Genomic DNA, 17097 nt, shown 5'->3' with positions numbered 1-17097 from the left:
AAAACAACTTTATAACACTTGTAGACTGACAGCTTACTACTTTACCACTAGTCTTTCTTGTTTGCTTCCAAATGGATGTCTTCTTCCAAGCAGTTTCACTTAATCACAGAGTGACATCTGTGAAGTGGTGAAGGTAATATTCCTGTTTCAAAATGTTTGTCTTTACAGTATTAACTTTGAAATGAGAACATCCAATGACATTTATCAAAGGCATACTTAAGGATCAATAGTTCCACATTTTTTAGACTATCTTTAAATGATTTCTTGGAGGTTAGTTTCACAGAATTGACACTCTTATGTAGAGAAAAAGGGATATGAGACTTCAAAAGGTGAAATACCTTATGAGGCATATTTCTGCATCTGAGAATGATCATCTGATAACTGAGATGACGCCCAATGACTAATGGGTAGTGTGTACAGTGCAGGCATGTTGTACCAAGGGAAGATTCATTTCCTGAGGGGGACAAAGAGGGCCAGCACAGGATTTCATCATGCCCCTTACATGGTATGCAATTTAAAACATCTTCTTTAGCACAGTCTCAAGAGTTCTGTCTCAACAAATTTGTGAATTATTTCTGGAATTTTCCATCTAATATTTTAAAACTGTGGTTGAATGTGGATAAGTGAAACCAGAGATAAGTAAAGAATACTATATATCTTCCAGAAAACAAATATGAAGTATTTTTTTTAAAATTTATGGAATGACTAATTACTACTGTGATTTTCAGTGTTTCTCAGAAAAGTAGATCTTAAATTTTGGGATTCATGAGTTGTATGGAGTTCTTGTGGAACGAAAGAGTTCCATACTTTACACTAAGAACTGGAAGTGGAACTGGGATCTTGACTTTTTTTTTTTGCCAGTCCTGGGCTTGGGCTCAGGTCCTGAGCACTGTCCCTGGATTTTCTCAAGGCTAGGGCTCTACCACTTGAGCCACAGCACCACTTCTGGCTTTTGTCTATGTATGTGGTACCGAGGAATCGAACCCAGGTCTTCGTGCATGCTAGGCAAGCACTCTACCACTAGGCCAAACTGGGATCTTGACTTTTAAAAATTTTATTTTATTGTCAGGGTAATGTACAGAGAGGTTACAGTTATATTCACTAGGTACATTACTTCTCGAACCTTGATACCCTTTTCATGTTTTTGTCCCCCTTTCCCTCCCCTCACCATCTCCCAGTCCTCTTGTTTTCACTCTTCCATTCCCTATTTAAAATAGACAAATAAATATATATACACTATACCAGGTAACAAAGTCAGATACAGTAACCACATGAGATTAACCACAAGTGGAAAACAAGAGAAAAGAAATAAAATCTTGACTTTTGATGTTAAATGGATGTCTTAGCTGGTTTTGATACAGATGGTCACTACAGTAGTATACCTTCTGCATACAATGAGACCTGCAGGCTTCACTAAATATCCAGGAGGTAGTAGGCCTCTCCCTGCCCCATGCAAACCCAGAGGCTCCTGTATGTTAGGTAAAGATGCCTACCACTGAGCTATTTTTTTTTAATGTAGTGAATCTACTGTTGAAGCCAAAACCAATATGAAAAGATGGCATATACATATGAGTGAATTTCCTTTCTTCAGTTTAGTTTTTGGTTTGGATTATAATGTGCTTTGAAATAAATGGCTCCTCATTAACTTTTTTTATAATGGTCTCGTCTCTCAGTGTTAATTCTCTTCTAGGTTTTTATTCTTTTTCCAGTATTTGCAAGTGGTTATCATTAGTTAAGTATACTAATGGACTGGGTATTATTAAGGGTTCTCAAGAGAAACTATTGGGTAGGGATGGAGATAGGAAGAGGGGTGTAGCGAAGAGAGAAAGAGGGAGAAAATGAAGGAATGAGGAAGGAAGTGGGACAAGAGAAGACAAAGGACAGAACGAGAGATGAGAGAGAGAGAGAGAAGAGGGAAGGAGACACAGGAGAGGAAGCTTCTTAGGGGTAGAGTTCATGTGATTATTGAGACTGAGAAGTCCTGTGGCCTGTGGAATGCCTGCAGTATGGCTCAGTCCCAGTTTGAAGGCCTCAAAAACCTATGAGAATCCAGAAACTGCTAATTAAGTTTTTTTTGGAATTATAATTATTATTTAATAAAAATTATACATCTAATATAATATAAACATGTAATGTAACTATACCCTCTAATAATTTAAAGAAAGAGCCGAGATAGGACATTTTTATGCAGAACTGAAACTAAACTACCCTCCTAATACTACATTCTATCCCTCTTTATAATTATCTCTCATCTGAAGGTATACAAAAATTATTTTGCTATGTAACCATAAAAATATCAATTCTACTGCCACCAATAAGGGATCCATAATAGTTTTTATGACATTAAGTTATCTGTAAAAACCGTCACAATTTTAAAATCACAATTCCAGAATCATGGTAGTCATGCCTAGAACAGATAAATTCCAAAGGCTCTGCTATACCAAACAAATGAAAAGCAGACTGATTTCACACTGTAGGTCTATTCAAATTAATTAGAAAAAAACACACTTTTTCCCTCTGTGTATACTTCAGTTTCTTACACAATTAACAAAAACATTCAATTCAAGAGTAAACTCTTGGAAGAGGGAATTTGGGGAGGGGGGAAAAGGAAGTAGGAGAAAAATGTGGGAGGAAGTGACAATGTTGGACAAGAAATGTACTCACTACCTTACATATGTAACTGTAACCCTCTGAACATCAGCCTGACAAGAAAATAAAATTTAAAAATAAACTCCTTAGAAAAAATCCAAGTGCTGATAATTTCCTACTTATATCAATTTCCAACATGTTTAAGCAGGAAAGTTTTGCTTATATGAGCTTGTGAGTCTGTAAGTGTTGAGCTCCAGGTTACATATATCCCATGTTGCTTTTGGTTTCCCATCTCTTCTTTGCTTCAAATCCCCATGCCAGCTTCTTCTTCTTTTGAGCAGCTTGTGAATTTTCAGCCTCCTTTTTGGCTTCTACAAACTTGTGGCAGGCAATTGCTTTGGCAATTTTTACACCAAGCTCCCGAGTAGCTAGCTCATTGCTGAGTTCTTCAGCCTTCTCAACATCCCACTCATCCACAGCCTGGTCTGTCCTCTTCTCCAGACCTGACTTTTCAACTTTTTTCTTTTTCACAGGAGGTTCAAATCTATCATTGGCTCCAAAATACTGAGTAAGCTCCTTCCATTGGGCTTCATTTATGGACTGTTCACGATCAGATTCTTTTTCATTCTTCAACTTATCTTTTCTGGAGCGTTTTCTCCTTCTTCTCAATCTTGAGGCTGAAGTTTTCTGTTCAGAATGTTTTTTATGCAATTCTTGAAATTTATTCCACATATTTATGGAAATTCCAGAAGGGCACTCTTCTTGTCTGGACCTTGGGCTCCGTGTCTGGTCCATCTTCTGGGAAATCTGAGGCACCTGATTTCCTACAGAGCCCATCCTCTTTAACTCCTTGTAAGTTAAAGCTGGAGTTCTCAGGTGTGGCTTCATCTTCAGAATCTGACTCAACATCACTTTCATTTAGGCCAGGAGGCAGTAGCCCACTCCACATCCTTTCTTCGACCAGGAAACCACCATCTGGCAGCCATCTTAGAACACCCGTCAACATCCTGCTAATTAAGTTTTATAGTCTAAGGGCCAGACAACCTGAAGTTCTTATGTTCAAGGACTGGAAAGGAAGAATGTGTTTCAGCTCAGAAAGTAGATTAGCAATTTTGTGTTTTCTCTTTTTTTTGTTGTTTAGGAGCATCTGCCCATCTGTATGGTGCCCACGTATATTGAGCTTTGAGTTTTCTTTTTTTTGTTGTTGTTGTTTAGGAGCATCTGACCATCTGTATGGTGCCCAGTACATTGAGCTTGATCTTCCCACCCTGTCTGCCCAGACTCACATGCTAGTTTTTTTTTTTTTTTTCTGAAAACACCCTCATAGACATATCCCAAATAAGGCCTCACCAATTTTCTAGGTATTCCTTAGTGCAATCAGGTTGAACCTAAAAATTACTAACTACAGAATGCATTGCTTTTAGTGTTATTTACATTAACAATGAAATAAAAGAGGGAGAGGATAAAAGATTAAAAATTTTTTAATTGCAATTAATAGAGGGGTTACAATTATATTCACCTGATAGAAGGAGCATTACTTCACACATGTTGATACCCCTTCTCATGTTTTTGTCCCCCACCTCCAACCCCTCCCCTCATTTTGTTTTTCCCCTTTCCCTTTCCTATTTCAAATAAACAAATAAACGTATATACAATATACCAGATTACAAGGTAAGATACTATAACAATTTGAGAATAACCAAGGGACAAAAAAGGGATGAGAAATAACATAGTGCATTAAGAACAACATTCACTCATTATATAGCTCTTGTTTCCATATCCTGGAGGTCCTTTCATTTAGCCTCATCTTATATGGCCTTAAATATCTAGGTTTTGAGCTATTGTAATCCTCTGCTAGGAGAGTCCAAGGTTTGTACTAATTGTTACAAATGAGGGAAACCATTGAGCCTATGTTCCTTTGGGTCTGGCTTACTTCACTTATTATGATTTTTTCCAAGTATTTCCATTTCCTTAAAAATGGGGGGATGCCATTCTTTTTTTTCAAAAAATTTTAATATATTTTTATTGTAATTAATAGAAGGGTTATATTATATTCTCCAATTAGAAGGTGCCTTACTTCACATTAATACCCATTCTCATGTTTTTGTCCCCATTTTCTTTCTGATGGCAGCATAGAATTCCATTATGTATAAATACCACATCTTGTTGATCCAATCATCTACTGAGAGGCATCTGGGTTGGTTCCATATCTTTGCTATGGTAAATAGTGCTGCAATGAACATTATTGTGCTAGTGGCTTTAGTATGTCCTTGTTTCTGGACGATTGGGTAAATGCCAAATAGTGGTATTACTGGGTTATAGGGGAGCTCTATGTTTAGACTTTTGAGGAACCACCATACTGCTTTCCATAGTGATTGAAGATAAAAGATTTTTTTCACAAATTAGATTTGAATCACTTCAAGTATTTATTTATTATTTATTTATTTTTGCAAGTCCTGGGGCTTGAACTTAGGGCCTTGGAACTGTCCTTTGGCTTTTCTCAAGGCTAGCACTCTACTACTGGAGCCACAGCACCACTTCCAGCTTTTTCTGTGTATGTGGTACTGAGGAATGGAACCAAAGAGCTTCATGTACGCTAGTCAAGTACTCTACCACTAGGCCACACTCCCAGCCCAAGTACTTTATTTTTAAAATTTTGATTATAAAGGTATTATCTGAATAAATGTTCACTGTAGACAATTGAAAAACATGTAATACTGTAGAGTGAAATAAGGAAAACATTTATTCATGTATTTATTTAACTGGTAGTTCTCAGAGTATACTTACTTTGTAGCCCAAACTGTCTCCAACTGTTATGCATCCTGATGCTGAGATTATAACTCCGAGCTACCATGCTGGCTGGGAATTAGCCTTTGTCTCATAATTATATTTATGAGTAATTTGGTTGGTTTTTCTGTCTTTGCTACCACATCAATGTTGCACTAACATCCTTGTTCACTTTTCTTTGGGTAGATTGGGCAGCATGTCAAAGAACTAATCCCTTGGAGATTCTAAGGGAAACTATTCATTACAACTTCACCCAAACATTTCAAATTTGTCTTTTAAAACAGCAATGTTGATTTATGCTCCCAACTATAGTGTGTGGGAAGAATGCTTGTTAGGATAAATTTGTGGCATGAGGATTAACAATGATTAATCATCATGACTTACAGAATTGGTATGGTCAGTGAGTTCAGTGGACTCAACTAATAGCCATTAGTGAAAAACACTAAGAAGTTTTAGATTACTTATAATTAAGATGTTGTTGCTGGTGATTATTATTCTAAAGAAAATATAAAAGATGAAGTTCTTTTTATTTTTGGTCAGTTGTGGGGCTTAAACTCTGGGCCTAGGTACTGTCCCTGAGCTCTTCAGCTCAAGGCTACGGCCCTACCCCTGGACCTGAGCACTATCCCTGAGTTCTTCAGCTCAAGGCTAGCTCTCCACCACTTGAGCCACAGTGCCACTCCCAGTTTTCTTGTGGTTGATTGGAGATAAGAGTCTCACAGACTTTCATGCCCGGATGGCATTGAACCATGATCCTCAGATCTCAGCCTCTTGAATAGCTAGGATTACAGGTGTGAACCACTGGCACCTTGCTGCAATGAAGTTCTTACATATAAAGATGTTTACTGAGGCATTATAAATAACGGGGAACATTAGAAAAATGCTTCTACAACAATAGATGAATAAAGCCACGTGCAATAATCCTAGCTACTTGAGAGGCAGAGATCAGGGGATGGAGGCCAGCCTAGGCAAACAGTTTACAAGACTTCATTTCTGTGGCTGGGCACAGTGAAATACAACTGTATCCCAGCTATGGGACTGTATCCCAGTGGCTGGATGAAGTGTAACACCTGTTACTCAAGTAGTAGTTCAGGCTAGCCTGGACTACTTAAACATAACCTTAAAAATGAAAAAAAGGACTGGAGCTGTGGTTCAAGTGGCAAGTATCTGCTTAGCAAGCATAAGGCATTTACTTAAATTAATGGTACTGCCAAAACAAAACCAACAAAAAACAGAGGGATGTTTAAAATCAATGCTGTTAATACATTGTTAATAAAATAATTTGAAGCACATAATTATAAGGACTCAGTAATCTCATGCAAAGTCAAATAAAATGTAGAATATATGTGACATTGAAGTTGTATAAAAGTTTTTTCTTTTTGGTCAGTCCTGGGCCTTGACCTTGGGGGCCTAAGCACTGTCTTTGGGCTTTCTCAAGGCTAGAACTCTACCACTTGAGCCGCAGCTCCATTTTCGGCTTTTTCTGTGTATGTGGTACAGAGGAATTGAACCCAGGGCTTTGTACATGCCAGGTGAGCACTCTACCATTAGGCCATGCTCCCAGTCCCTAAAAGTTCTTTTGCAAAAAAATTTTTTGGCATTTGTGTTGCATAGCAGTTAATTTCAGTGGTAAAAAGTGGGATTCTTTTAGCCTGTGGTTTTTCTGATAAATGAATGAAAAGAGTTGATTTAATATCCCTTGGAATATAGTGAGTTTCCTTTGGTACAGTATTTCCATAGTGTATGGCTGGGGTTTGGTTGGGGTGTGGTGGGGCTTGGTAAGCTGGCATAATAAGACGTGATGAGCAAGATAAATGCCCTGAAACAAATTGGGAGTCCTTGAAGCCTTCTATCATCTTGGAGAGTATTTCTTTAGTTTCTGGAAGAGACCTAATAAAGCATTATTTTTAGATGTGTCTGTGAACATGTTTCCAGAGGAAATTAGCTTAGAGGGGTTGGAAAATGAAAAGAAACTAAAGATAACTTTCAGATGCTCTATGTTAAAGAATGGTGCGAGGTATTGCTGAATTCTGTAGATTTTGTTTTTGTAAGGTCTGCCGAAAGGAAACTCCACGAAGTTCAGGAGAAGAGGGTTTCTTGCATGAGGAAAGAGCAGACTCCTGCTGCCCAAGATGGAGTTGGGTGAGCAAGAGAGGCTTAGGGCGGGAAGTGAGAGATTATATAAGGGGAGGGGTATAGACATAGTGGAAGTGGATGTGATCTCAGAGGATGGGGAAATACCTCAGTGGGGACCTCCCACTGCCCCCAGGCATGCCAGTTGCCAGGGTTACAGGTGCTGGGCGGGGATTTCCAGGGTGCAGGGGGAGAGCCAAGGGAAGAAGTCATTTCTTCCAGGCAGACCTAACAGTTTTAACCTACTAAAGGCCATGCAGAAATAATTTTGGGTATGATACGATTGTCAAAATAGACAAAACAATTGTTGGTAAAAGAGGTTGTGATTGATAGAGAAGTGGTGTGGATTAGTGTAAGCACATTCTCAGACAGTACAGTAAATGTTTCATGCATTATTGCCTAAAGGAGGAGTTATGAAATATTTAGCAGCAATATCCTAATTCAGGTTTTTCCCATCTTGTCATTTTCTTTCTTTTTTTTTTTTTTTGCCAGTCGTGGGGCTTGAACTCAGTGCCTGAGCACTGTCCTTGGACTTTCTCAAGGTACCAAGGAACCAAACCCTGGTCTTCGTGCATGCTAGGCAAGCACTCTACCACTAGGCCAAACTCCTGGCCCAATCTTGTCATTTTCTTAATGATTCAAAAAGCTGTTATCCATATCGAGTTAAAGATGTAGATTCAAAGTCAGAGTCATACCATGTTTATGATGGTAAACTATCTCAGCAGTGTGGATCTGGACAGCGGCGGCTAGCAACCACTATGAGTGTGTCCCCTTCCTTAGTGATTTTAAGAATGCAGTGTGAGAAAGATTCCCAGTGGCAACCCATACAGGATGCAGAAATTCCTAGGCGTGTAGGATCCTGTCTTCTTGTCAGACCTAGTGGAGTATCTAAAAGTTCTGTGTGTTATGTTCAGAAGTTTAGAAATAGAGAAACTCTCTCTCGAATTTCCTGAAAAGTAATTTCATCTGCCACAAGAACGGTATTCTAGTTCCCAAATCAGAGCACAGAACTGAGACTAAGGACAGAAGCATAAGGCTTTTCTTGGCACTGATATGTTTTTCTGATACCAAGGACGTTTAGTCAATGTGTGTGAATTTTGCACGTTCTTAGTTTCATGAAATTCTAGTGGATATATTGTATGACATACCAACAAAGGGAGTCGTAAATGTTAGATATTCTGTTGATTACTGTGCTTTGTCATTTTAAAAATCAATTAAATGAAGTTTTACAATTTTATTGTCTCAGAAATGATAAATAAGGTTCAAGTTGTCTATATAGTTTCCTTAGAATGCAGTTTTGTCCTTGTGAGTTTGCTACTTATTCAGTGAAATCTTTGCATTTATTGTTCTCATTGAATGACCTTATGCTTCTGTGGTTTCAACTCTTCAGAGCCTGATGGGTTAGAAGTGTTTGCTAACACTTGGTGGCAGAAGAAGGCCAGTTTCAACTCAAGTGAGCATCTTAATACAGATCCAGATGCCTGAAGAAATAAATGTGATTTATCACTAGATAGATCAGCTATTTTCAGACATAAATTATTTTGGGGGCTTCTAGGGTATCTTCCCTGATTTAGGCTCTTCATATTTACTAATAGGGCACTTCAACTAATAAGGCTGTGGTTTATTATCTGGCACTTACTTGTAAGCAGGTTTTCACAGAGTCAAGACACTGTTGGATTTCAGAATGGAAAAAAAATAGCCATCTTTGAAACTGTTAATTCCCTTGGAGTGTTTGGAGTGCTGAAGTTGATGGGCTCAGCAAGGGCTGAGAAGCACATAAATAATGATCTTGAGGGGAAGTATGAACAGAATGTTGGATAGCCATGGGAAGAAGTGGAAATGGAAAGCAGGACATGGGAGAGTATAGATGAAAATGTTGTCCTGATGATATAATGAATGGGAAATCCCGTTTGTAATTAGAGATACAGAAGAAAAATTGTAATAAACACTTTTCACACAAGGTAGATCAAATCCCAGCCTGCTCCCATAACCTTCCCAGCCATTACCCCTGATGTCATGGATCTCATACACTATCCTTATTTATTACTAATATTCTATCTATCCATCTTCCTACCTAATACTACATCTCAGAATTTTGTTAACTGGTTGGTACAATATAAATACTACTCACTTTTTTCATGCTAGTGGACCTTTATGAACCAAGAGGTAAAGTTAGCTTTACAGATTTTTTTTATATTTCAGTTAGCTTTCTTGTATGCATGGAAAGAAAAAGGCAGAAGGAAAAAGATCTTGAAATTCTTAGTTCAAGGTGGTAGCAACTTACAATTCATTTTTTTATTTAAAGAATTTATTAACTTTGATTTTTACATCATATTTCAAATGACATATTTAACAAACAAGTATTCATCATTTTTTTTTCTTTTTTGCCATTCCTATGGCTTGAACTCAGGGCCTGGGTACTATCCTTAGGCTTTTCTCAGGGCTAGTATTTTACCCCTTGAGCCACAGCACTACTTCTGGCTTTTTCTGTGTATGTGTACCAAAGAATCAAACCCAGGGCTTCGTGCATGCTAGGCAAGCACTCTACTAGGTCACACTTCTGGCCCCATAGAACTCTTTTTTGTTGTTGTTGTTGGTTGTGGGACTTGAACTCTGGGGCCTGGGCACTGTCCCTGAGCTCTTCAGCTCAAGGCTACCACACTACCCCTTGAGCCACAGTGCCACTTCCAGTTTTTTTTCCAATGATTAATTGGAGTCTCATGGACTTTTTAGTGCCTGGTCTGGCTTGGAACTTTAATCCTCAGATCTCAGCCTCCTGAGCAGCTAGGATGACAGGTGTGAGCCACTGTGCCCGGCAGAACTCATATTTTCACACCTGTTCTAGAGACCATACCTAGCCACAAGGACAATGAGAAAGCACAAATTACATGATTAGTGACAGTAAGAGACAGAGAAATCCTGTAGATAACTGAATTATATCCATGTTTGGCCATGCAGTGAGGACCAACAGTACTTGCATGAAGTTACCTCACAGTGGTGTCTGTAAAGAAGAGCAGCTGTATTGGTGGTGGTCACAGATGTCATCCAGCTACAGAATGCCACTGCTTAAGAAGGCATGGAAAGTATGGGAAGGGGCCCAGGAAGACATGCATCTCAGGAAATACCATCTTTAGAAACAAAGGGACCCCTAGCAAGAGTAGGGGAACTTAAGGCTGATGGTAAAAGCACTTCTGATGTAGGAGCAGAGCAGGCAAGGTTTCACACAAGTTGTTCCCTATCACTGTAGCAAAAAAAGAGAAAGTCCTGCAGCAGAGAAGCCTGGAGGCAGCCTTGCCTCTTGCTCCTCCCTGTTCCTGAAAGACTAGACAAGAGCTTGTCTGAATATTATGCTTGGTATAAGATAAAGCACATGGTTTCAGCAACCTATTCTCATTTGCCCACTGCTAAATGTTTTTTTTTTTTTTTTACTCAAAAGTGTTTTGGGGTTGTTTTTTGAGTTACTTTTCATGTTACTAAGTACATTAAAAATCTCTTTGTGCTAATAATGACTTTTTAACGTGAACAATTCAGTGAAATCTAATGCGAGATGGAATTAAGATTTCTTCTGAGATGCATTCTGTGTCATTAATCAACTGGATCATTTGTTACATGTCAAAGCCCACTATTTATGACAAATAACTTAGGTTTCTAATACATTTTTTTAGACATTGATCTGTTATGTTGTCTATTTCTGGAAAACCTATTGGAAAACCTCCCTGGACTAAATACATTTACAATTATCAACTGGAAATGATGTTTGTGTTGATAGATGGACATTGTCTGAGTGTCCGTTTGAAACATGTCAGTATTTCATATATCTTTAAGAATCAAGGAACAAGGCAGGTGAGGTGGCTCATGCATATAATCCTAGCTACTCAGGAGTCTGAGATCTGAGAATCAAGATTCAAAGCCAGCCAGGACACAAAAGGATCTGAGACTCATCTCCAATTAATCTCTAGAATATGGGAAGTGGGGCTTGGCTGTAGGGTAGAGTGGTAGCCTTGAGCTGTAGAGCTCAGGGACAACACCCAGGCCCAGGAGTAGAGTGGTATCCTTTGAGTTGAAGAGCTCAGGGACAGTGCCCAGGCCAAGTTCAAGCCCCATGATCCACTAAAAAAAAAAAAAAGAATCAAACATATGTGAAACAGCAAACATAGAGCTAAATTAATTGAAGGAAGAGATTGAGGAATAGATTAATTAGTATCAGGATTTCAAATGACTCCTGGTTGGCCCCAATTCTTACAGCGATTTTGTAAACCTTGAAAGCTTTAGAAGCAACACAGTTAACCTAATTTTAATTCCTTGAAATGGCATAGAGACTGGAAACAAGATCTTCAGTAGCATTTTCTGAAATTTTTTGTTCAGAACATCTTTGACGCTTCAGAGAGTACTTGGACAAGTGTATTTTAGGAAAGATGGGTAAATAGAACTATTCTGACTGTAAGGATCAGCTAGGCAAGTATTTATTGTGTGTTCAGTGCTTACAACAAGCATTCATGCATTTGCTCACTTTCATGGGTCTTGTGGGCTGTGCTCTGCCATGTCTTCACTCAGCACCTGGCTGAGTGGTCTCCATCTGGGACACTGTTGGTTTTCTGACAGAAGGAAAAGGGTGTTGGTGAACCATATGTTGATTCTTGAAATTGCTGAGAAGTGACAAACATTATTCCTTGTAACATTTTATTAGCCAAAGCCACCTCCTGGTTCCTTCTGAGTTCTAGAAAGCAGGACGTATATACAATGTGCTTTCAGGGGAGGCAGAGAATATTTCAAGCAATCCCATAGTTTTCTCTGATTTCCAAATGTACCTAAGCAGCAAGTCCTGTTTGACTGATCCTCTGATAGCATTAGTGTTTGGTAGACCACTTTAAAAAAAAAAACAACAAAAGGAAATAGTCTTTAAAACATTTTGTACAGAGCTGCTTATTAGATGCCTAAGCCAGTGTAAACGGGTATTCCCATTAAAATAGTAGAGCCTTACACAACTGTGGGGGAAAAAATAAAAAAATGAAACAAGGAAATGGGGGTTATTTAAGTTGTCATTAATGCCAGAGTCCAGCTTAGTTTCTTTGGGATCTGATAGGAGGAAACCTTCTGCTGCAAAGTGTTTTCTTCTGGATGAGTCATGGTAGAATGGAAGCAGCACTGGGAATCAATCACTGTCCAAAAAATAATCATTCCAGATTTCATCACCAGCCTTTTCCAGCCTTTAGGCCCATAACAAGCTGAAAACCTCTTTTGGAAGTTTCTTACCTTGGATATCTTAGGAACAAGGAGACCAGCACTGTGAGGAAGTGCTTGTAGAAGCCCAATCCCTAAGAGAAAAGTAAAGGCAACAGAGAGGGCACTATTGGCTTCACTTTTGCTAGCCTGAGGTTCTTCAACACTGAGTTTGAATTGTGTCCCCTAATATCAGTCAATATTATTCCTTAGATAAGAAGTGCTTAAGTTCCCTAACAGCTAACCTCTGCTAAGCCAGATTCCTGGTGGTGCCTGGTGGTGGCTAAAGAACATTAAGTATACAGAACTTCCCCTCTTCATTGAGTTGCTCTGGAGCCATCTTTCATAACTGTAGGCTCTTCTACATTATGTCTTTCCTGTCTATATTGCAGTTCAGGATTACCTGCAGGTTACTAGCGTGGCTCTGTGAAAAGTATTTCTCTGGTAAGAAGTGTGTTTTGAGAGTAGTGAAGAGCTTGACACTTGAGAGCTCCAATGAGTATTGCCTTTTTACTGTGAACGTAATCTTCTACTCAGAAGGAATGCTGATCTTGACAGTTTATTCTTAGTATTGTTCAGCTGAGCAGCTAGATTCCATTAATACGTTTACTTATTTATTGGCATTAGAATACATTGATACTGTAATTTAAGGAACAGAGTTTTAGAACTTGTATTAAAAGTTGTAATAAGCTGGACACAGTGGCTCATGCTTGTAATCCTCGGGACTCAGGAGGCTGAGATCTGATGATCACCATTCAAAGCCAGCCTGGGCACTAAGAAGCCCATGAGATCCTTCCAGTTAACCACCAGAAAATCAGAAGTGGCACTGTGGCTCAGATGGCAGAATACTAGCCTTGAGTGGAAGAGCTCAGGGCCACTGCCCAGGCCCATAGTTCAAGCCCCATGACAAAAAAATGTAATAACAAAGTACTCAGGTCAATTAAAATTATATGTACTTGCATTACCTATATTAATATATAAATGTTCTATATTATATTAGCAAGGGGAAACATTCTTTCTCTATAACTTATTTACAGGCATTTTAGAACTTCAATCAGCTGATAATTAATTTCATTTTCCTACGAAAATGACAAAATGGAACATGGTGACCTTGTATTGGCAAATTGGCATAGCTTTATAGTGGATTGACAGTGGATAAAGATGGCTATGTGACCACAAATTATTTTCTGTAAAATTTGTGTTGATGAAGTTATTTGGCTTGTTTACCAAGAAATAGAAGCTAATTTTTCATTCACTTAAGCAGTCTTATGATAGCAACCTAGCTGAAATTATTTGGATGACAAATAAGACAGTTTGTTATCATAGGAAAGACTGGCCAGGCTCATTGTCAACCAGCTCTTTTTCATTGTATCGAGCTGACAGAAAAAGACAAGGCTGTATTTTTCTTGAGAACCTCACTTAATTTGAACAGAAATTGAGCTTGAAATGCAAAACTATAACTTACTTATATTAGAATTACATTGCCATTTCAAATATGGGCTAGTGTTCTTTTTTTAAATTAAATAATTAACATTGATTTTTACATCACATTTTAAATGACAAGTTTAACAAACAAGTGTACAAGGAGGGAATCTCTATTTACAATCACTGGGACTTAGTATTTAGAACTTAATCAAAATTAGGCTAAGGGTTTATATGTCATAGAAACTTATTAATTTATGAAGTAAAACATTATGTCTATAGAGTCATAGGTTTTTATGTCTATATAGTTATGTTTATACATGAGCATACAGTAGAGTCTTGTTCCTACAAGGAAAAAAAATAGTAGAATGATGGTAATTCTTTGAATTTCTTTTTTTTTTTTTTTTTTGCCAGTCCTGGGCTTGAGCTCAGGGCCTGAGCACTGTCCTTGGACTTTCTCAAGGCTAGAGCTCTACCACTTGAGCCTCAGCACCACTTCTGGCTTTTTTCTATGTATGTGGTACCGAGGAATTGAACCCGGGTCTTCATGCATGCTAGGCAAGCACTTTAACCACTAGGCCAAACTCCCGGCCCCAATTCTTTGAATTTCTAAATTGCCGAATTCTTTGTTAGTCTAGTAAATTATAAGAAACAACAATGATAACAAGTCATTGTGGTTTCTTTGCCCAGGCCAAGCTTCATAGTTTCTGTAACTGGAGATTGAAGACCTACCAGTGTTTGCTGGAATCCCTTGAAATGCTATTACTCTTGCTACAAGAATTTTGTGTTGGTTCTCCAGGGGCTTCTCTCTTGTCTCTAAAACTAACCAGATGTCAGTATTTTTAACTGTTGGAAGATTGTGGCACCACATTTAAGTAATCAATATAATTGAATCTCCACATATGCCCATGATCAGAGTATGAAATACTTCTCTTCCATTTCCATGGCTACTAACTTGCCCCCTGTTGGATTTGGCTATAAAGCTTTGTTATATAACTTCATTTAGAGCAAATCATTTATTTTAAGAGTAATTTTAGGTTTAGTGTCTAACATTGATGGGAGATCTTAATCAGCCATGGCCCTGGAAAAAAAAAGTCCTCCTGTGACTCCCTCCAGTGGTCATGATATTTTGTGCTCTTGGACTTCTGGCTTAGGTAGCTCTATGACTTAATTCAAAAGAATTAAGTCAGAATTGGAGATTAGACATCTGAAAATTGGAGATTAGTCACCTAAAATATGATGGAATGGAAATATTTATGTAAGTATATATTTATTTATGTGTTGTATGCATGGAAATATTTATGTAAGTATATATTTACTTATGTGTTGTATGTATGCATGTGTGTGTGTGTGTGTGTGTGTGTGTGTGTGTGTGTGTGTGTGTGGCATTTGAACTAAAGGTCTGTGCTTGCTGGAAAAGGGCTAGCCCCTACTTGAGCCATACCCTTAGATTAAGTTGCTTTCTTTTTCAGAGAGGGTCTTGCTTTTCTCTTGGGCTCAACTCAGACCACAGTCCTGTTACCACCACTTCCCTTGCAGCTGGAATTATTACATCAACATGTCCAGCTTGAGTTTTTTTTTTTTTTGCCAGTTCTGTGCTTGGGCTCAGGGCCTGAGCACTGTCCTTGGGTTTTTTCAAGGCTAGAGCTCTACCACTTGAGCCACAGCACCACTTCTGGCTTTTTAAAAATGTATGGGGTACTAAGGAATCGAACCTGGGTCTTCATGCATGGTAGGCAAGCACTCTACCACTAGGCCACACTCCTGGCCCTAACTTGATTTTTTTTTTTTTCTGGGTCGTGGGGCTTGAACTCTGGGCCTTGGCATTGTCCCTGAGCTCGTCAGCTCAAGGCTACTGCCCTACCCCTTGAGCCACAGTCATATTTCCTGTTTTCTAGCGGTTAATTGGAGATAAGAGTCTCACATTCTTAAGTGCCCAAGCTGGCTTTGAACCTTGATCCTCAGATCTCAGCCTCCTGGGTAGCTAGCATTACAGGCGTGAGCTGCTGCACCTGGCATAGCTTGATTTTTAAAATGAAATCTTGCTTTTTCTTTCTTGAACCTGGCTTGAACCACAATTCTTCTTATTTTCACCTCTGGAATAGCTGAGATTATAAGCATGTACAATCACACCTGGCTCTTATTTAGTTTTGCTGGACTAAGGATTGAACCAAATGCCTGCAGCACACTAGGCTGTGCTCTTCCTTTTAACTTGTGTGCTTTCCCTCTACAGCCAGCCTTTTTGTTTGTGTTTTGAGATAGTCCCTCACTGACTTTTCCTAGTCCTCTCGCCTTTGCTCTCTAAGTTGCTGGGATTACAGGTATGCACTGCCATGTCTGCCTAGACTCATGTTCAGTTTATTTCTTAAAAGGCACCTAAAGTGTTTAATTCATTTAGAGTGCATCTAAGGCTACACTGGGCTCTGAAATTCTCTTTATATAGACAGACTAATTTAGATGAACGCTTCCATGATTTGGACCTGTAAGTTGAAAAATCCAGACTGCATTCTGCCACTATGTAAGTATCTTACAGAGCATAGGTGTGTGCTGAACAGCAAGGTGAAATTGCTTGTTAGAGTTTTTCAATAATTGTGTGTGTGCGTGTGTGTGTGTGTGTGTGTGTGTGTGTGTGTGTGTGTGTGTGTGTGTGTAAGTGTGATGGGTGCTGGCCCTGAGCTCTTCAGCTCAATGCTACTGCCCTACCCTTGAACCAAGCCCCACTTCCCGTTTTCTAGAGGTTAATTAGAGATAAGAATCTCAGGTTCTTTTGTGCCCGGGCTGGCTTTGAACCTCCTCAGAGCATAGCCTCCTGAGTAGCTAGGAATACAGGCGTGAGCCACTGCGCCCCAGACTTTTTCAGTAAGTTTACATTTTTTTTTTGTTTGAGGTAATACTGGGGATTGAATTTAGAGCACTGTATTACCTCTTTATCACTTGACTTCCATG

At 38.8% G+C, this 17097-nt stretch overlaps 1 protein-coding gene and 1 pseudogene across 3 annotated transcripts in view; one reads left to right on the top strand and one right to left on the bottom strand.

Annotated features, from left to right (window-relative positions):
* The window catches only part of Akap7 (A-kinase anchoring protein 7), a 124155-nt gene that overhangs the window by 47135 nt on the left and 59923 nt on the right, over positions 1 to 17097 (top strand). The gene's annotated exons all lie outside the window — the stretch shown is intronic.
* Positions 2752 to 3548, bottom strand: LOC150059669 (protein FAM204A pseudogene; annotated as a pseudogene).

Source organism: Megascapheus bottae, chromosome 8, assembly GCF_031878675.1.
Source record: "Megascapheus bottae isolate mThoBot1 chromosome 8, mThoBot2.hap1, whole genome shotgun sequence".
Taxonomy (NCBI): domain Eukaryota; kingdom Metazoa; phylum Chordata; class Mammalia; order Rodentia; family Geomyidae; genus Megascapheus; species Megascapheus bottae.
This window is presented reverse-complemented; position numbering and strand designations above follow the sequence as displayed.